This window comes from Colobus angolensis, unplaced genomic scaffold (assembly GCF_000951035.1).
Source record: "Colobus angolensis palliatus isolate OR3802 unplaced genomic scaffold, Cang.pa_1.0 Scaffold54, whole genome shotgun sequence".
Lineage (NCBI taxonomy): Eukaryota > Metazoa > Chordata > Mammalia > Primates > Cercopithecidae > Colobus > Colobus angolensis.
The window spans coordinates 3,258,636-3,279,419 of NW_012118932.1; the positions used below are offsets into that span (position 1 = coordinate 3,258,636).

At 49.7% G+C, this 20,784-nt stretch overlaps 1 pseudogene; it reads right to left on the reverse strand.

Annotated features, from left to right (window-relative positions):
- Positions 1–11,502: 11,502 nt before the first annotated feature.
- On the reverse strand, positions 11,503–13,343 carry LOC105525525 (annotated as a pseudogene).
- Between the last annotated feature and the right edge of the window lie 7,441 nt (positions 13,344–20,784).

A 20,784-nucleotide genomic window follows, 5' to 3' on the forward strand; every position in this document is an offset into this window, starting at 1 on the left:
TCATAACATGACATTCAAGTCTGTTCATAATGGCAGCCACCTGTCTCTCCAGTGTCAGCTCTCTCTAACCCCAACCACACCCTGTGCACTGTGCATCCGCCAAACTGACCTCTTCACAGTCTCATGTATCTGCCCTGCCTGTTTCATCTTCCCACTCCTGTTCTCTAGATTATTCCACATCTTTGCCTGACCTAATCCTCTACATCCTACTTGATCCAATTCAAAGCCACCTTCTCCCAGACCTCTTTCCTAACATCCCACTCCCATCCCCTTCCCTCTCTCCCAACACCACTGAGCTGGGTGGGACTCTGAATTCCCACCTACAATTTCTAGAGCCCCCTCTGTACCTCCTTTCAGGCACCTGGTGTTGTGCACTTGTCTGCAGGGGGATGTTCTCCCCTTTCTTGGACTGCGAGCCCCCAGAGTGCTGGGTCCTTGTGTGACTCATCCTTTATCCCTCCTCTGCCCTAGTGCCCAGCACACACTCAATGTCCTATTGACCTGAGGAGGTCAGTACTGGCAAGCCAAAGACTGCAGAGCAGACGATGCCACAGAGCCAAGGAACGCCCTTCAGAGATGACCCAGCCAGGAACTCCAAGAAGTGACGGACAGGAAGTGTCAGAGAAGAGCCCGGAAGAGCAGGATTTGGGAGATGAGAAAGAGCAGGGCTTCGGCCTTGCCACAAGATAACCTGGGCCCTGTGAAGTCAAAGTCACAGGGAGACTGACCTCCACTCCATCCGAGGAAGAACTTCCTAGGAGAAAAGCCCAGATTTAGAATGGGCTGGCAAGAAAACGGGTGAGCCATCCCCCGACTGGCAGTGCATAAGATTCCGGTTAACTTCTGAGAGTGTTTTTGTAGGGGCCTTATTCTATTTGCATTTAAGGTGTGCACATTAATAATTCTTTCATTAGATTCATGTTGCACCTTGGCATGCAGGAGTGTGCACTCATGGCTCACAAATGAAGGGGTTTAATGAGCCGGCAGCTCTCCCCACAAGGCAAGCCTGCATGGAGCTGGTCAGCAGGCCCATTCCCTCGGAGTCGGCTGGGCACAGCACATCATGTACCACGGGCAAACTGGCTTTGGTTTCATTGGGGGTGGTAAGTGTGGGAGGGGGAAGTAGATGTATGGGGTAAGTGTTACTCTGAAGGAATTATAAAACTTTAGAGTGCCAGTCCAGTGAATTTCCTACCACACATACCTGAACACCCTTGAGCGATGGGACATCCCTGCTCCTGTCAGAAACCAGGCTAAGCCCAGCAGTGCCTCTTACTGAGGGTAGGTGGAGGATATAACTGAGACAGTCCTTCCCTAACACAGATACTCTTTGACCAGCCCGACTCCCTTGTGTTCTAAGTGGTGGAACAGTGCCCCAGAGAGGGGACGTGGCCTCCCTAAATGCTAAGATGAGCCAGGACTAAAAGAATAGAAGGGGAGCTCACACAGGTGGAAGCTGGCCTTGGGGCAGGCAGCGAGCCAAGGACCCCTCCCCAGGAGCTGGACCTAGAGTCCCTCCCAATAACGTCCCTGGGAATAAAACTCCCCAACTCCCGACATCCACACCCATCTCCATACGTCCAAACCCTGCACATCCTACAAGGCTCACTTCAGATGTCGACTCTTCCTTCTATCTTCCCATCAAACACCCCGACTCTAACCAGACATGAGCTCTCTGGCCTCTTGAGGACTCTGCACTTCTTCGTGGCTCAGGTCAGACTGCAGCTGGAATGACAGTTAGATGCGCATATACCTTCTTGATCACCCCTGACCATGAATTCCTTGGGCTCATCTTGCTCCTTCTCCCGACTCCCACCCTCAGTGCCCAGCCTAGGACCTGACTCAAATGTACTCACCAAACACAGGCTGGATGACTGACATCCCTTTGCTTTTTGCCCACTAGCATTACAAGACCACGTTGCTTACTGTTAGCCAGCACCAGGGCCTTCCCCACAAAGCAGACATACCTCCCTGTCTCCTTTCCACTCCTTTGGATGAACAGGAACAGCCTCTTGGGCCTCCTTATTGGAAACTTCCTGGACACCCACCACTGTCTCAGATAATCACCAGGGCTGAGGGACATTCTCCAAAGCCCAGGAGGCCCTCAGCAGATAGGATGGTGTTTGATGGACAGCTTTTCTTCCCACGAAGCCCTGGTGAACAGCTCTAATGCCACCAGCAACTGCCATCTGACTCCCTAGCACTGGCTGGAAATCTTTTCCTATTTGCCCCAAGGAATGTCAAACTCAGTGAGCTGGGCTCTTCTTAGAGCTATCTGACTCCTTTGCATCAAACATTCCTTCTGAGATTGTAAGAACTAGAATGAGTAACTCCAGCCACTCACCTTCTTCTGCCTATGAGGAAGAATCCAATTAATGCCAAAATAGCCTATACTGTTCCAAAAGTCTGGCCTTTTCCCAAAACCCTAGCTCTTTCCACATAGAAGCTCAAGAAGCCCCAGAAGAAGTTCAATGTTCTCCTCAAAAGCAGACACCAACTTGGTGGACCATAGGTGCATCCTGCAGAATCCCTCGCAAGCAGGTGATTCAGAATGGAGGGGCTGAAAAAGAAGCATATAGCCCCAAGAGCCTGAGCCAGAGAAGCTGATGCTTGCAAACCTAGGAAGGAAGTTTTCACCACCCTCATCAGCCCCATGGTTTCCCACTGTCTACAAAAAAGTTAGATTATTTTGTCCAGGATTCAGATACTTCACATCATGACTACTATCATTCTAGTCTCATCTCCTTCTAAACTCCCAAGCCACTAGCCCGCTTGGAGCATTCATGCCTTTCAAATACACCCAACCCATCCCATTTACATGTTTTGTTCCAGCTACTGAAACATCTTTTATCTTAGATTGGACTCTCAGACCCTTAGACAAGGATTCAAGTGCAAGTATATTTGGGACAGTGGTGGGTAAGATAATCCAGGAAAAAACCCAGCAGGATAGTGGGGAACAAAAAGAAGTCCATAGAAACGTACTTTTTTAGCAGGTTCCCATTGTAGCAACTAACAATTGATCCTATCTGGGAGACAGTGTAGAGCTCACTTCAGAATTGTCCTCACCCAAGAGTAGAGAAAGGAAGTTGCGGGTATTTTTCCACCACTCCCATCAGTCACAGGTGCGGGTTTCTGCTGGGGTGGGAGGCACATGGACTCCGCAGCATGTAAGTTCAGCCTGCACCAGTGAAAAGCAAAGGGGACATGGGCAATGGGTCAAAGGGGCTGCTCCCCCTTTACGTCCCTTCTCCCTTCCCCACCACCACTTTTTAGTTTACCCAAATGACCCACTCATCAAGGTTCAATGCTATCTCCTCTCAAAAGCTTTTCTAACCTTTCATCAGAACCAATGACTCTTTCCTTTGGTTTCCACAGACAATCAGAGCACAACTGTGAGAAAAATCGTTTAGGTTTTGCCCTTTACTCTGCTTAAGAGTGAAAGTCTTAATTGACAACGGGGCAGAATGGTGTTGGCTTGGCCGGGGGCGGTGGCTCACACCTGTAATCCCAGCACTTTGGGAGGCCGAGGCGGGCAGATCACGAGGTCAGCAGGTCACGAGATCAGGCGGATCATGAGGTCAGGAGATCGAGACCATCCTGGCGAACACGATGAAACCCCGTCTCTACTAAAAAATACAAAAAACTAGCCGGGCGAGGTGGCGGGCGCCTGTAGTCCCAGCTACTCGGGAGGCTGAGGCGGGAGAATGGCGTAAACCCGGGAGGCGGAGCTTGCAGTGAGCTGAGATCCGGCCACTGCACTCCAGCCTGGGCGACAGAGCGAGACTCCGTCTCAAAAAAAAAAAAAATACAAAAATTAGCCAGGCATGGTAGCACGCGCCTGTAGTCCCAGCTTCTTGGGAGGCTGAGGCAGGAGAATCGCTTGAATCCGGGAGGCGGAGGAGGTTGCAGTGAGCCGAGATTTCACCACTGCACTCCAGCCTGGGTGACAGAGTGAGACTCCGTCTCCAAAAAAAAAAAAAACAGAATGGCGTTGGCGCTTGTTCTCATTCCTTGATTTATTTCCTTCCTGCTTTGCATGAGGTGGTATATGTGACCTGTGTACTCGTAGCAAGTCTTTGACCCCATCAACATTAGAAATTAGAAAATACCTCTCAAAAAGTAGCATTGACGCTGTTGCCGAAATATGTTCTTATTGCAGAAATAAAACTGTAAATGATGTCATTTGAAGCAGTGCACGGTTATTGCTCTTATAATACAATAGTAAGTCTTATTTGCATAAAGAGATTATATCTATGGTCATATAAAAGTAAAAATGAATACCTAAATCCAAACTGCTCTCCTCAAGTTACCTGGAACTGTGACATTTGCATACGCTGAACCATCTACTCCTGTTCTGAAGAGGAGAGAATGAAAACTAAAGAAAACAAAGAATCAAAGAAGCCCTGAACCAACGGTGAATGGAACCCTGAAGTGACCCAAGGACAGACTGGCATGTGGCAACCTTCTGTTCCTTCAAAGCAGCTACTGAGCGTTGCAGTGAGCCTGGGAAGAGGACTGTCCTACCTGCAGTCCTACAGTGGTTAGTAAGTTAAAAAGCTGGGGCTTCTACCGAGCCACAAAAGAAGCTGGAGACATTGTGTGCAGACCTGCAAGCAAATAGACGCGTGTCTAACCCAGGGCTGCCCCGCTTCCCCTGCTTAGAAATCAATCATGCACAAGGGGTGGGGTTTGAGGAGCGTGGCTCTCACTTGTTACTGGTTTTTTACCCAGCAAGTGGGAAGTCCAGAAGGCTGACTCGGTCTCTAAAATGAAGCAGAACCTGTGACAACCATAGCCACCCAACAGCAAAAGAGGTGGCAGAGGCTGGGTGAGCACAGGACTGAGAATTCATGGAGAAAGTTCTTTTTAAGGACTTTTTAAGGGAGAGGTTAGACCCTTTAAGTTGGCCAAAAAGGCCCGACTCTAAGAGCCGACCTGCAAGAAGCCAGCCCGGCAGCTTCTCACATCGCCACTCCCAGCTACTGGTGGGCTGCCTGCTGTCCTTACCTCCCAGACACGGGGGATCATGTCCTCCTTGGAGTCACCGCAGACCAGTGCACACTTCTGTGGCCTGTTTTGCTGTCTGCACTAACCTGCTGTGACACCACTATTGCCAACACAGCCACCTCCGTGTGGGGGTCCCTGGGCCAGACACCCTGCTGTCTTCATCTTAGGATACCCAGTTCCCAACACAGTGCCTGCTGCAAATTACCAGTAAACACAGTAACCCTTTGTCACGTGATGAGTCACCTTTCAGTCTCTCTGCAGTCTCTTTCCTCCCAGTGCCCCTTGGCTGCTCCCGAAGCCCTGACCCCTGACCTCCTGCCCTTTCTGTCTCCAGGGCCATTAACTCCCCTGGAGACTGCTGGTCCCTATCCTTGGAGCCCATTGACAGATGAGTTTGGTTCAGTCAGCCTACCTGTAGTACAGTGGCTCAATCTAGGCTCCCTGCAACCTCCACCTTCCGGGTTCAAGGGATTCTCATGCCTTAGTCTCCCGAGTACCTGGGATTACAGGTGTGCACCATCACTCCAGGCTAATTTTTGTATTTTTAATAGAGACAGGTTTTCACTATCTTGGCCTGGCTGGTCTCAAACTCCTGACCTCAGGTGATCCACCTGCCTTGGCCTCCCAAAGCGCTGGGATTACAGGCGTGAGCCACCGCACCCAGCTGGTCCTGTTTTCATATACATTCAAATTCACTGATTTGCCACAAGAATGCTATCAGGTAGGTGCTGTGATCAACCCCACTTTAAGGGTAAGAAATAGGGGGCACAGAGAGAAGTAGAAAGAATGATTCCAGCTCAAGCCATCTGGCTTCAGAGCTCAGGCTCCTAACTGCTAATCCTAGATGGCCTCTCCCTAAGACACGGCACTGCCTTGGTGAAAGCAGAGTGAAGCAGCCATTAGAATGCTCTTTGAAAGTATCCGAAAACCACATGCAAATACCAGCCCCTCAGTTTCCTTCCTTAGAGGGCCCTTGAAAACATGTGTCTGACCGCTTTGCGAGGCAGGACAGTGCACAATGGTGCTGCTTGAATGGTAGTCAGAGTGTCACAGCTTGGAGTGGTGCAAAAACCGGGGGACAAAGAACTGTGGAGTCTTGCACCAAAGCCACACTGGGAACATCACACCCAGAGCCATCCCCATCCCCCCAGATCTCCTGAAAAGTGAAGGGAGCTGGTATAAATAACAGTTTCCACTCCCATCCACTACCACGCCCTGCTTGCAGCCTCTGAGATCTCTTGACTCACATTTTCCAAATGCTGGGATTCTTCGGGCCTTAGTTAAGGAAGGCAGTGTTAGTCCAAGGGTCTATCTCATCCTTGCGGGCAAAAGAATGGTCCATTAAGTGGGCGTGTGAGCCCCCTCAAACTTATTAAAGAGATTCACAGTATATAAGGCATATTTATAAAAACCACTTAATCTGATGCTCTAAAACAACCCTGTGAACAAGCTTAGGATAGATGATGTCTATTGTGTCATTTTGTAAATGAGGAAACTGAGATTCAGAGAAATAAAATGGCTTGACCAAAAGTCATCCAGCTGTTAAATATCAAAGGAACTAAAAATCCTGCTTTTCTGTCTTCAGATCCTGTACTCTCCTCTCTACACCATAGCATCTCAGTGGGACCATAAGCCTCAAGACCTGAGTTCAAGTTCCCCCTCTGCCACTTACTAATGTGATCTTGGCAAGTCATGTATTCTCTCTGGGGCTCACTTTCCACATCTGTAAAATGGGGATTAAAAACTGTGTCCCGCCTGATTAATTCTCTATGACCTGGGAGTCTTCCGGCCAACCTCACTCTGAAATCGTCACCAGACCAAAGATACGTGGAGTAGTTGGCCTCCTTTATAGGAGGCTGCCCCGCTGGGAGATGGGAGAAAGAGGGGTACAATGCCAACTTGCTGAGGTGGGACTGGAACCCGCTGGGCTGTCTGGCTGACTTATGTGCCAAAGCAGCTCTGCTGGAGTCCTGAGCAATCTTCCCACTCCTTCCAACTCAATTTGTCTGGTTGACATCTAAGTTCTCTTGTAGCCCTAAAAGTCTCTGAATCTATAGACCTTAGAAGCCAGTTCCCTCCACGAATGTCGCCAATTCACTTTTCCTCTGTAAATGCCATTTCCCCTTCTGCAGAAGCCAAATCACGCTCCCTTCCCACCTGCTACAGGGTGCTGCTGTGCACTTTGATTGACAGTCATGCGAACCTGATGATTTCCTTGAAAGGTGCCTGCCCTGTTCAATCACTCAGTTGTAATGAGGTCATTGCTGGAACTGGCACCTCCCACAGCCTCAGGATTCCAGCAAAGCACACACCAGACTTTCCATAAAACTGCTGAAGTCTTGGGTGCCCCGGGGCTGAGTGCCGCCTGGCTGATGTCAACCCCCGCCCCCCCCAGCAGCCTCCCTGAGATGTTTCAATTACAGCTGGGCTTGCTGGCAGCTCTTGAAGTTCTCCCCCACAGACAGGACTCAGGCTCTCAGCTACTCTTCCTTACAAGTCACATTTTTATAGACAGCACTGGCAGAAGAATAGGAAGAAGATTGGGGTTCATGAAATGCCACCACTGGTCCAGCCTTTTTTAGCCCATTGGAAGTGGGGGAACATAGAAAACTCTCAAAATGTGCACTCTGGATCCCTGGGATTCCCAAGAGCATCCTGTGGTGGGGGTTCCATGAAGCCAAGCTTTTCATAATGATATGAAGGTGTTATTTGCCTTTTCTCCCTGTGCTGAGGTGTTATTTGCCTTTTCTCCCTATGCTGCCGCTTGTAATAATGGTGCATAAGTAACAGGGAGTAAAACGACTGTCCCCTCAGTACAGATCAAGATAGTGACACTACACTGTACTGACAGCTGTCATATTCTCCACTACCACACACTCACAGCAAAAGATAAATTTTTTTAAAAGCCACATGTAAGCTTGTCTATGATGAAAGAGCAGAAGTTATTGATGTTATGAAATCTCAACCCTTGCATAACACCGTGTTTCCACATTCTGTGTGGACTGGTAAGCACCACTAGAAGTACCACTTCTGCCACACGCCGATGTACAACGATTGTCTCCAGGAAGAATGACTTGTGTGACTGCTTTGGTTAAGTGAACTAATCACTTTTTTCAGAAGATACATTTTTACTTAAGAAAAACGACTGCCAGACAAACTAAGGATATTCAGACTGGGGTTTTGGCAGATGATTTCTCAAAAATGGATCTCCTGAGACTGTTTCTTCAAGGAAAACAACTGATGGTATTTGTTGCCAGTAATAAAATCTGAGCTTTCCAGTGAGAATCAGAATTTTGGAAAACTTGTGTTTACCACTGTGAGCTTGACAGCTTCCTAATAATACTTAGGGAGTTTTCCAATGATATTCCAATGGTAATACTAATGAATTGTGCTATCTAAATATTGGAGAGTAAAAATATCAACATTTGGAAAATGTATACAACACAGTGAGCCAATATTTTTCCAATGATCAAGGTCTGATGTTAGGCAACTACACGCAAGTAAAAGACACATTCAAAGTACAAGAGAAATGTTTGGATTTTAATGTGGGACAGTACAAGAAGTGTATTGATATAGCTTCAGATTCCATATTGTAATAAACCTTTAAGAAACTATCACTTCTTGAGTTTGGGTATAGTATTAAAAACAAACAAACAAAAAAAATACCCAGCCCAGCGAGGTGGCTCACGCCTGTAATCCCAGCGCTTTGGGGAGACTGAGGCAAGTGGATCACTTGAGGTCAGGAGTTTGAGACCAGCCGGGTCAACAGGGTGAAACCCCATCTCTATTAAAAATACAAAAATTAGTTGGAAATAGCTTGACCGAGACGCAGAGGTTGTTGCAGCGAGCCAAGATCGTGCCACTGCACTCCAGCCTGGGCAACACAGCGAGACTCCGTCTCAAAAAAACAACACACAAAACCCATAATTGTCAAGAAGAATATTAAAACACTCCTGTCCTTTTCAACTACATGTCTGTGTAATGCCAGATTTTTCTCACACACTTTGGCCAAAACAACATGGGACAATCGATTGGATGCAGGAACAGCGATGAGTCACTGGCTTAATCTATTGATTCAAGCATTAAAGAGATTTGCATAGATATAAAATGATGTCACTCTTGTAAGCAATTTTTTCTTGTTTTAGGAAATATGATGACTTTTTAGTTAAAACACGTTATTTCTGTTGACATGTAATGAATTTATTGCTATTTTTAAATGAATTAGTAAGTTAACATTTGTTAAATTTCTGTGTTTTAATTTATATAGTAAATAAGGACAGATATAAGTCACATAAACAAAATACCCTTGGGGCTTTCTGTAATTTTTTTTTTTTTTTTTTGACAGAGTGTTGCTCTGTCGCCCAGGCTGGAATGCAGTGGCGTGATCTCGGCTCACTGCAACCTTCGCCTTCCAGGTTCAAGCAATTCTCCTGCCTCAGTCTCCTGAGCACCTGGGACTACAGGCACGTGCCACCAATTAGTTCCCAGCTAATTTTTTTGTATTTTTAGTAGAGACGGGGTTTCACTGTGTTCGCCAGGATGGTCTCGATTTCCCGACCTCGTGATCCGCCCGCCTCGTCAGTAATTTTTTATAGCGTGAAAGAATCCTAAGACCAAATAGTTTGAGAATTGCTAAATGGTGATATTCTATAGTTTTAGGATTGTGGGTCCAGCTACCATGGGAAGACTGGCTGTGGTCAAAGACGGGAGGGGAGCCTTCTGCTACCGGTTGGCAAGAGCTACTGAAGCCTGGAACTAAGGCAGCGGCAATGGCATGGCCAGGGGGTGTAATATGAGTTCATCATTACAATTGGGGTCACTCTGTCATATTTTGGTTTGGTCGCAATGCTGAACCTTATGCAGCCCTGGCCCTGGAACAGACATGGTCTCCTCTGGAGGGAGTGGTCATACCCAACACCAGCCGTTTGAGAACCAGATGGATGCCCTGACAAGCAGCAGAAATGAAGCAGGGAAGCAGGGAGAGGGCCTTGCTCCAGCTGTTCTGGGTGAAGACCTGTTCTGGGCACACACTCAACTTGGCAAGTGCCAAGACAGTACCCACCACAGGGATGCCAGGGGGAGCTCGGGTGAGGCAGGCCCTTCAGGCTTCGAAGGGAAAGCGGGGGATGCCAGGGATCCTGCGTCACAGTACGCCCTCTGCTGAGCTCCCTTCTCTTATCACTGAGTCTCCAGTGGGACAAATCCAGTCGGGTTTTCCAGCCTCATCTCAGTTGCACTAAAGGAAACTAAAGGAAGAAGCATGCATGTGTGCAGGGGAAATCACAGGCCCCTACCCAAGTTATTATAAGTTATTTACGAGATGGGAGCAATGGTTAGGGAGAAATTCTCAAGAGAAAGGGAAATCGGGTGAATCAGAGAAACAGGTTCTCTATCCAGCGACAACTAGACCTTGTTTATGAAAGGCAGAATTTTCCTTAGGAGGTGAGAGAATTGAGAGGTATTTTGGAAGAAAGAATAAATAGAATGAATTGAATACAGCAGGTGAGGGACTCCAAAACTTATAGGACATTTACTTGGAGCTTGAGGTGCCTCTTAGACATTCCAGGTGGAGCTGCCCGAAAGACAGAAAGGTGCATATGTCTGAAGCTCGGGAGGTCTGGAGTGGAGGCATTGGCTTGAGGTTCATTAACCTACAGAGGTCAGCAGTTCTTAGGCCTCAGAGCAATTCAGAGTCACCTACGGAGGATGACTGAAAGGAAGACGGCTGTCTCAAAATCTCCAGGAGTGATCCTGATGCACACCACCACGGGTTCTCTGAAGGCAGAGGAGACGCTGAGAGCTTCCGGAAAAAAGGGAGAAAGAATGAGTTCCAAATGCAGCCACAAAGCCAAAAGCGTCTTGCCCCTGAGCACCAGAAGGCTGTCAGGAAAGAATGTGCTTAATTAAATTCTAATGGGCTGGCAGACTCCAGCACATGGAATACATCAACTGCTCGTCTTCAGACAGCGCAAGAGTCCTCTGCTAATATCTGAAGCCTGAAATGTAGCCACTTAAGCTCCCCATATATCAGGCATCGTTAGGGATCCCAGAAGCTGCACACGGGCCTGATCATCAACAGTCAGGGGGAGAACCAGAGGGCCATGGGGAGCAACCCTCAGCCTTCCCTGGATACAGCTGTGTAAAGTAGGCTCTTTCTTCTAGAAACAATCCTTTTCCCTGCAGCTGGACTGAACAGAAGGAACGTTTCTGAAACGTAGCCAGGGGACAGACTGTTCTCTTGGAAACTCCAAGTTGTCTTTTCTAGCAAAGGAGTGAAAGGGGTGAGTAAAACATTTTTCATTTCTTAAAAAGCTTCTATTGACCACACACAATAAGCTACATATCCAGACCAGGGTTTCTAACCTTTCTTTTTCTGTTGGTTTGTTTTGCTTTGTTTTGTTTTGCCTGGAGAAAGGCAAAGGCCTTTATTTCTTCTTGCCTCCCCGTGGGAAGCCTCCACCCTGGGGTCCGCTGGCCCACCACCCCTTGGTGTGCTCAGTTTTTGCCAACATCTGCCAGCAAGTCCTTGTGGTACCCCTGGGGCAACCTGTAGTAGATTCGGGTCCTGTCCACAGCCCTGGCTCCCAGCAGCACTGTCCTCTCAGAGGCATAGTCGCCCCTAGCTGGGCTGTGCTCCACTGTGACAGTGGCCCAGGGGGAGGATGCCAGCAGCCTGGCTACAGCTCCAGCCGTGCTGTGGCCCAGTGGCCTGGTCTGCATCTGGAAGGGCACAGGTTGCCAGAGCCCCCGGCACAGCTCTAGCATATCTGTGAACAGCTGTTCCTTGTAGTCACTGCCCAGCGCCTCCTCAGGCCAGCCTGGTGCCACAGTCACACGGGGGAAGACCTCAGCCACAGCTGTAAGCAGTTCTCTGCCAGCCATGTGACCAGGGACTGAAAAACTCCTGTGGGAGATTTTGGCCCCCATCCACACAGGCTGATGCAAGAGGCCAAGGCTGGAGAGGCATGCCAGCAAGGCCAGGGACGGCCGGAGGGCTGCAGGCTCCACTATTTGCAAATGGACGCCCAGTGTCCGGGATGCGTGGCCAGCTGCTGCAGGCAGGACTCCAACGTGAGGATGCTGCCACTTGGAGCACAAACAGTGGGCACGGGCTTCTCAGCCACAGTTCCCTCGAGGCCAGTGTTCCGCAGGATCGTGCCTTCTGTGTCTGGGAGGGTGACTGTTGCTGTACCCCTGGGCCAGCATCAAGACCATCACCCCTAAACAGCTGGAGAAGAGGGATCAGGCTGCCTCCCGTGTTACGTTTGTTTCCGTGTGGCATTCACTGTGGGGCCCCAAATCGCCCAGGTGAGGGGGCTGCCATTCATGGAATACTTTCTGTAGGCCACAGCTGTACAGCCATCCTCTCTAAACTTCATGACACCCTGCCAAGTAGAGGCCAGCTGCTTGAACTGCAACAGGAAAGGCTCAAAGATGTCATAGTAGACTTGATGGATGGCAGTGTTGTCCTAGAGGTAGAGCAGATCCTCTGCCGACATGGGGTCCGAGGCAGCCTGCCACAGCGTCAGGCTGTACCTCTCAGATTGGCTCGGCAGCCAGCTGGAGTGGGGCCAGGTGGCTCGCACCGTGGAAGACAGCACAGGGAAGGTGACTCCCTGGGGCACCACTCCTACCAGCTCGTGCATCTTCTCCACCATCACTCGGGTGTACGTCCTGTTTGGGAACATGGGCACGTAGATGGTGGTCCAGCCTGGAGACAGGGTGGCCTTGGGATACTTCTCCTGGACCAGGGCCAGGAACTCTGTGGCACTGACCTCAGTTAAGGTGGGCATGTCAGAGCCCTTTAAGATGTCAGTGTTGATCCGCATGGGCCGCCAGACTTTGCCCCCTTCTGTCAGCTGCCGCAGGAGGTCCAGGGAGGGGCCCACCGCCTTGATGTTCTTGAAGTCCAGTTTGATGCCCTTCTGGGAAGAGCCCGGCACACCATCCAGCCACTGCTCCAGTGTGTTGTCGCCATGGACAGCCAGGGGTTGTGCCATGATGGGAACTCCTGTCTCGTCGGCTGTGCCGAGCCCTTCGACATTGACGTCAGCCTCCAGGACGGTGGTGTTGCTGTTCAGGGCAGGTGTCCTGGCTTCCTTGCTGTTGGCTGCGTGGTACCAGGTGACCTCCAGAGCATCTCGGCGACTGATGTGGCCTAGGCCCAGCCGGTAATCCAGCACGTCGGCCTCGGGGCTGCAGGCCTCCAGCTCACAGCCTGGCCGCCGCAGCATGATGGCAAGGACGATCGCGGCCATGACCACCAAAGAAACACAGGTAATGCCAGCAAACCCCCACTGGACCCCATTCTTCGACAACTGCTCCCTGCAGGCCATGACGACGCCTGGCCATGTCTCCCAGGGAGACATCTCAGTAGCATCTGGGAGAATGAGGAGATGCCTGTTTGGTGTGGATTATATGGGCGCCTTAACTGGGCTTCTAGACCAGAGATGAGACGGTGTCGGTACGAGGACATATTCTGGAGCCTGTGTAGTTCTACCTGGCTGTGGGTGAGTCAGGCTAACCTTTTAGCCAAGGGATCTGCAAGCGTGGTCCAGAGACCACGTGCATCAGCATCATCCAGAGAACATGTTTAAACACTGATGCTTAGGCCCCGCCCCAGACTACTGAACCAGAATCTCAGAGGACAGCCCATTACCTGCATTTTTAAAGAAGTTCCCCATGATGCAGGGGATCCTGGTGCATCTCACCCTCAAGAGCTCTGGCCGCTACCCTGCACTGCCAGGCATCCAGGGGAGGTTTCTTCCCTGCAACACTCACTCCTCATTCACACTTCAGCCAAACGGACCCTGTGAGACACCCAAATGTAGGGAAGGCCTGTGCCTTCTTCGCTTCTTGCTAGGGCTGTCTTCCCACGCTCACCACAGGGCCACATCTTATCCTTCAGGGCACTGATGACATAGCCACTGCCCATACATTGGAGGTGCTCTGACAAGGGGCTCAGGCAATGCAGACCTTATCCAGAGATGCTGGAGGCGATACTGCAAAATGGTGCTACCTGGGCAGGGTGAGATGCTGAGGTACCACTCAAGCGTGTGTTCAAAGCCGCATGCTCCCTCCCCTTTCCTGATACCTGGACCCTCAACCTTGTGAGCCCAAGTGGCCTGTCTTTTCTGTCCTGCCAGCCTCTGTGTGAATTCCTGAGACAGCTTGGACCTTCTGTCTGAGCCTTCTTAACCCAGAGCCACCAGGCCTGCATTCCTTTCTTGGGGAGCTCTGAGCTTCCAAAAAGGGGTAGAATGAGTGAGAAGGGGGAGTGAAGGCAGCCTGAAATACCAAGGACCTTTGATAGGCTCTCTGACCCTATGGAGCCAAGATGGCACCATTTCTCTCCAGTCTGGGCAGTAAGAGTGAAACTCCATCTCAAAAAAAAAAAAAAAAAGCCACAGGCCCAAGTCCAGGCACCAGGTAACCTCTCTGTGGATGCTGCCTATGTCTAGCCCTTTCTCTGCTTTAGCCAGAGGAAGGGGGTCAGGACCCCCAGGCACCCCCTCTGCTGTCTGTCCCACTCACATACAGGTCTCAGGCTGCCCAAGAATTCGCCCTGCCCCATCGGTGGTTAGTCTTGACGTTGTCCTTTAAGGGGCAGGTATGTTGATGGCAGCAGCCCCGTCACCACAGCCAGAAGCCTGGTCCCTTGCTGGCCCCCTCCACTCCCAGGTAGAAACGGTCTCTTCACTTCCCTCGCCTCAGCCTCCTCATTTGTCAGTGATGTATAAAGTTCAAGTCCATACCTAACTCTGGGGACTGTTGTGAGAATTAATCTGATAACTGATGTTGAAAAAACTGGCTTAGAACACTGTAAAACAGGCTAGAATTTTAAATGTTTCCTTCTTTCATTTTTGATGCTTGAAGTTGTTTCAAAGCCTTGCTCTGCTGCTTTTGAAAGTCACATGCAGTCATGTGCCACAGAGTAACATCTTGGTCATTGACAGACCTCATACACAACAGTGGTCCTACAAAATTACAATAGAGTCAAAAATTTCCTATCGTGTAGTATTTTTATACAACACCTTTTATCATTATTTTAGAGTGTACTTCTTGTGTTTTTTTTTTAACTTCACTGTGAAACAGCCTCAGGTAGGTCCTTCAGCAGGTATTCCAGAGGAAGGCACTGTTATCATAGGAGACATGAGCTCCATTCGTGTTACTGCCCGTGAAGAGCTTCTGGCAGGATGCGGCGTGCAGGTAGAAGGCAGTCATAGTCGTGATTCTGACCCAGTGCAGGCCTAGGCTCATGTGTGTGTCTGTGTCTTTGTAACAAAAGATTTATAAAATAAAAATAAATACATAGAAAAAGTTTATAGAGTAAGGATATAAAGGGAATATGGGCCAGGAGCGATGGCTCATGCCTGTAGTCCCAGAACTTTGGGAGGCCGAAGTGGGTGGATCATGAGGTCAGGAGTTCAAGACCAGCCTGGACAACATGGTGAAACCCCATCTCTACTAAAAAAAAAAAATAATAATACAAAAAAAAAAAATTTGCTGGGCGTGGTGACACGTACCTGTAGTCTCAGCTACTCGGGAGGCTGAGGCAGGAGAATCACTTGAACCCAGGCCGGGGAGGTTGCAGTGAGCCAAGACTGTGCCACTGTACTCCAGCCTGGGTGACAGAGCGAGACTCTGTCTAAAAAAGAAAGAAAGAAAGAAAATATTTGTATACAGTTGTGCAATACACTTGTGTTTTAAGCTCAGTCAAAAAGTTTAAAAAATTAAAAATGTATGAAGTAAAAAAGTTACAGTAAGCTAAGGTTAATTTATTTTGAAGAGGTAAAATTTTTGAGTAAATGTAGCATGTCCAAGTGTCTTGTGTTTATAAAGTCTACAGTCATGTACAGCAACTCCTAGCCCTTCTCCTCCACTCCGCACTCACTCACTGACTCGCCCAGAGCAACTTCCAATCCCGCAGGCTCCATTCATGGTAAATGCCCTGTACAGGTATGTAGGTTCAGGGCACTGACTATGTACACATATTAAAATCTATACCTTGCCAAGGCATACATTTTCTTTTCTTTTATACTGTATTTTTACTGTACCTTTTCTATGTTTAGAGACACAAATGCTTCCCATTATGCTACAGTTGCCTACAGTATTCAGTACAGTCACATGCTGTACAGGTTTGTACACTAGGAGCCATAAGCCATGCCGCAGAGCCTAGGTGTGTAACAGGCTACACCATCTAAGTTCGCGTATACTCTGCGATGTTCACACAACAATAAAATCGCCTGACCATGCATTTCTCAGAACAAATTCCCATTGTTAAGTGAGGCATGATGGTATATACACTGCAAAACATTTTGAAACAGTAAAAGAATAAAGAAACTATTATTTATAAACCCATCACCTAAGCAACCCTGGATATTGTTTTTTTTGTTTGTTTGTTTGTTTTAATTTGAGACAGAGTCTTGCTCTTATAGACCAGGCTGGAGTGCAATGGTGCAATCTCAGCTCCACCTCCCGGTTCAAGCGATTCTCCTGCCTCAGCCTCCCGAGTAGCTGGGATCACAGGCATCTGACCCCATGTCTGGCTAATTTTTGTATTTTTAGTAGAGACGGGGTTTCACCATGTTGGCCAGGCTGGTCTCGAACTCCTGACCTCAGGTGATCCACTCGCCTCGGCCTACCTATGTGCTGGGATTACAGGCGTGAGCCACCGCGCCCAGCCTCCTTCCTTCTTCTTCTTTTTTTTCCCCCGGCTGGGATCATGCTCTGTTTGTGAGTTTGAACACTGTTTTGGGATCACACTCTATTTGTGAGTTTCAATACTGTTTTGGAGATTTACTTTTCTTACGTGCACAATGAACACTGTGAGCATAAAGCTTTTTGAGTCACTTTTACAGGAGAATTTCCCAGAAGACAAATCACTGGGTTAAAGGCTATGACAAAGCTCCTGATGTGTGTATCATAACGATTGTTAGCCCTTCCCCCCCGAGTTGGAAACTAAAGCTCAAAGATTGAAATACACAGCAAAGCTGGACAGACACCCAGGGCAAGGTATTCCATGTTCTGTGGTCTACGCTCAACAGCACAGCATGAAAGAGAAGGCGGCCCCCTCCTGCAGAGCCCGGATTATTGTGCACTGAGGAGGACAAGCAGCCCTGTGGGGGATGAAACCTGGAACAAAGGCTGGGGCACTGAAAGGACAGCCTGGGGTTCAGGACAGCTGAGTTTGACTAGGGATTCTTCTGCAACTCTGTGACCCTGAGCAAGGCCCTTTGGCCTCAGTCTCAGCCCTGCAAAGTGAGGGGCATGGACTGAGTCTAACACACCACCCCTCTGCCCAGATGCATCACTCCCAAACCAAAAACAGAAACACTTTGATTTTAGTTTTGCACAGACCGACTAAAGATAATCCATTTGCTCCAGCTCGAGATAGTAACCGGTTGCTCTCTTGGCCATAAAACTGACCCGGCTAGATCTCCCAGCCAGCAGGCTGGGGTTCATGAGACAGCCAGCTCCAGAAAACGGGCCCCAAGCTGGAATCTGCCAGCGAGTGGCAGGAGAATGCAGTCCTTTCAAGATCGGGTCAGATGGTCTCAGCACCAGGCTCCGCTGTCGGCCCTGTAAAGAGATTTCCTTGTCCACCCAGCCCTGGGGACAGACGGACAGATGGAGGGCGTCGGTACCAGCCGACCAGGGTGCTGGCCTGCTGCCTGCTTGCTGTGTGCACAGGGGTGCTGTCGGACAGCTGCCCGGCGCTGCCTGCGCAGGGTCCTGCGGGCGTCGAGGCTGCTGCTCTTTGTTTTTTCAAGTGGCCAGGAACTCAGGAAGCCACCTCAGCAGTGCTGAAAATGGGACCAACAAAACAAGATGGGTGGGGACAGTTGTTTGTCAGACGCCCCTGAACTGACGTCTTTATCTGGCTGACACACAGATCGCCACTTCCCAGCACGCAGAGGTGAGTGCCCGTCTGCGGTGGAGGGTCAAGGTTATGCGTCTCTCTCTGACTTGCTGTGGTATTTTTGAGCCTGGAACAACGGCTGCTCCCCAGACGGAAGAACTGCCTCAGCTCTCTCAGAAAGAGGAATGGTGAGCTCAGGCCGTGGTCTTTACAGAAGATGAACGTATGGAACACCAGGAGACCAAGTCACTGGCGGGGACCATAGGGCGTGTCATTTCCACACGTAAAAGTCCATATACACAGAAGAACACGCTTTGCAAGAACATGTTCAAATAAAAAGATAAGCATGTCAAAATGATGGTCTATGGGTTAAAAAAAAAAAAAAGAATAGGATTCGGGCCTGGGAATAATCACCTTTAGTACAAGAAAAGAGGGGACGTGCAGGAATCAGTCATGAGAATGTGCTGTGAGCTGACTGAGGAGGGTCACGAACTTCCAGGGCTTGGTGGCCAAAAGCTTTTTAAATAAAGGAAAGAAAAAAAGACAAAAGCCAACCAAACACAGGAGATGTCATTAAGAATGGCTTTTGGCCCCAGTGCAGTGGCTCACGCCTGTAATCCCAGCACTTTGGGAGGCCGAGGCAGGTGAATCACTTGAGATCAGAAGTTCAAGACCAGGCTGGCCGGCATGGTGAAACCACGCCTCTACGAAAAATACAAAAATTAGCCGGGCGTGGTGGCACATGCCTGTAATCCCAGCTACTCGGGAGGCTGATGCAGGAGAATCAACTGAACCCGGGCAGTTGCCGTGAGCTGAGATGGAGCCACTGCACTCCAGCATGGGCGACAGACTGAGACTCTGTCCAAAAAAAAAAAAAAAAGGTTTTGAAGGGCCTTGACTTTGTTTTTATAAAGGGAGGAGGTTAATCCACAGGGGACAGAGGTGTGGGCCAGCTTAGTTCTCAGCCCTGGGAGCGCATTGGAATCCCTCAGGGAGCTTTGAGAAGACACTGGATTCCATTGGCTTCAGGCGAATCGAGCTTTCAGGATTAAACAGAGCCTGGGGTGTCTCATGAGTTATCAGAGCTGAGAGGGCTGCACTGAAGTAACCTGTGTGGCATCTGTCTGCTCAGGAGAATAAAAGGGAGGGCTTGCCGAGAGCTAGAGGAAGAAGGATTTTTGACGAGCAAGGGCCAGTTGCAGTCAGAGATGGAGGAGTGACTTGCAGTGGGCACCGTTTTGGATGAGGAAGGAGAGGAGAACCTGAATGGAAGCAGGGGTGAGCAAGCGCAGTAAGAACTGGTGGGTAGGGAGAGGCGAGCTGTAGATGCAAAGGAACAGTGAGGTAGGAAGGGAGCAGGGTCTGTGCGACCACGGGCCGACCTCTCACGTTACAGACGCAATGAGAAAGCTGAGCCTCAGAGAAAGCGACTTATCCAGAGATGGGCCTCGAACACAGCCACCTGACTCCACTGGCCTGTCCAGTGCTCTCCCCGCCGCCCCACGGAGCCTGTCTGCTCTGCCTGAGCAGCACGTCCCTATCACCCTCACCGGACCAACGCTCATCACAGGGGCAGGGGAGAAGCCACCTCAGAGGGAGCTGGCAAGTGCTTTGAACCTCCTGAGGAAAAAACCACCTGAAGAGGACTTTAGGAAGGAAACTGACTAATTAAGATTGCTTATTCCCTTCCCTCTCTCAGCTCAATGTTCTCATCCACTGCAAACTTTCCATCACCCTCTGAAGTCAGGGCTGCTTTTCTTCCTAATTCCTTAATTCTGGAGGCTCACTCGGTTGTTCTTTCAAGGCTGCCAGCCAGGCTAGGTGATTGTCATAGCGATTCTCCAGTTTCCTGCTGCTCTGATGGTCTGTTAGTCACCCTGCTGAGAAGGGAGGTCTGTGGAGTTAGGGTCTGAGGGGAATGGCTGAGAACACTTGCTCCCAGCCAGAATGCATGGCATGGCCACGTGTCCACCACGCTAAATGTCTCACAGGTACCCAATTTTTACAGACAGGAAAAGTAAGCCCAAGAGAGGCAATTAAGTCTCCAAGTGACGGGCAAGCTCGCGTGGAGGAGCTGGGTCTTACTTGCGCACTGCTGGGCCCACACCTGTGACAGCATGTGGTAGAGGTTTGCTGGGCAAGGTGGCTCACACCTGCAATCCTAGCACTTTGGGAGGCTGAGGCGGGTGGACCACGAGGTCAGGAGTTCGAGATGAGCCTGACCAAAATGGTGAAACCCCGTCTCTATTAAAAATACGAAAATTAGCCAGGCGCAGTGGCACACACCTGTAGTCCCAGCTATTCGGGAGGGTGAAGCAGGAGAATCACTAGAACCCGTGAGGCAGAGGTTGCAGTGAGCCGAGATTGCACCACTGCACTCTAGCTTGGGCGACAGAGCAACACTCCATCTAAAATTAAAAAAAAAAAAAAAAGAAAAAGTGAAAGAAAAAAGGCTTACTGAGCTGGAGAAAGTGGCCGGCCTGAGATCTGCCCCAGCGTTCTGGTTCCCAGCCCATCTCTGGCTGGGACACAGGCCGGCTTAGCCTCTGTCGATCATCCTAAATTTAACACCGCAGTCACAAGGGTTCTGGCCAGGCCTGCAGACATCCCTGACTTAGCATGGTGCAGACCACACTGCCCGGGTTCCGTTTGCCTGCCCTGGGCAGCCCTTCTAGCTCTGTTTCTGGTTACCTTGGCCCTAATCATCAGATTTCTGTCAGGATGTACTGGCAGAGAGCTGCTACCAGGGTGGGTCATGCAAAACATTCCAGAAGAAAACCCAGACTCTAGGGGTTGCCGAGGGAAATGAAAAGTCATGTCGGCCAGGCGCGGTGGCTCAAGCCTGTAATTCCAGCACTTTGGGAGGCCGAGACGGGCGGATCACGAGGTCAGGAGATCGAGACCATCCTGGCTAA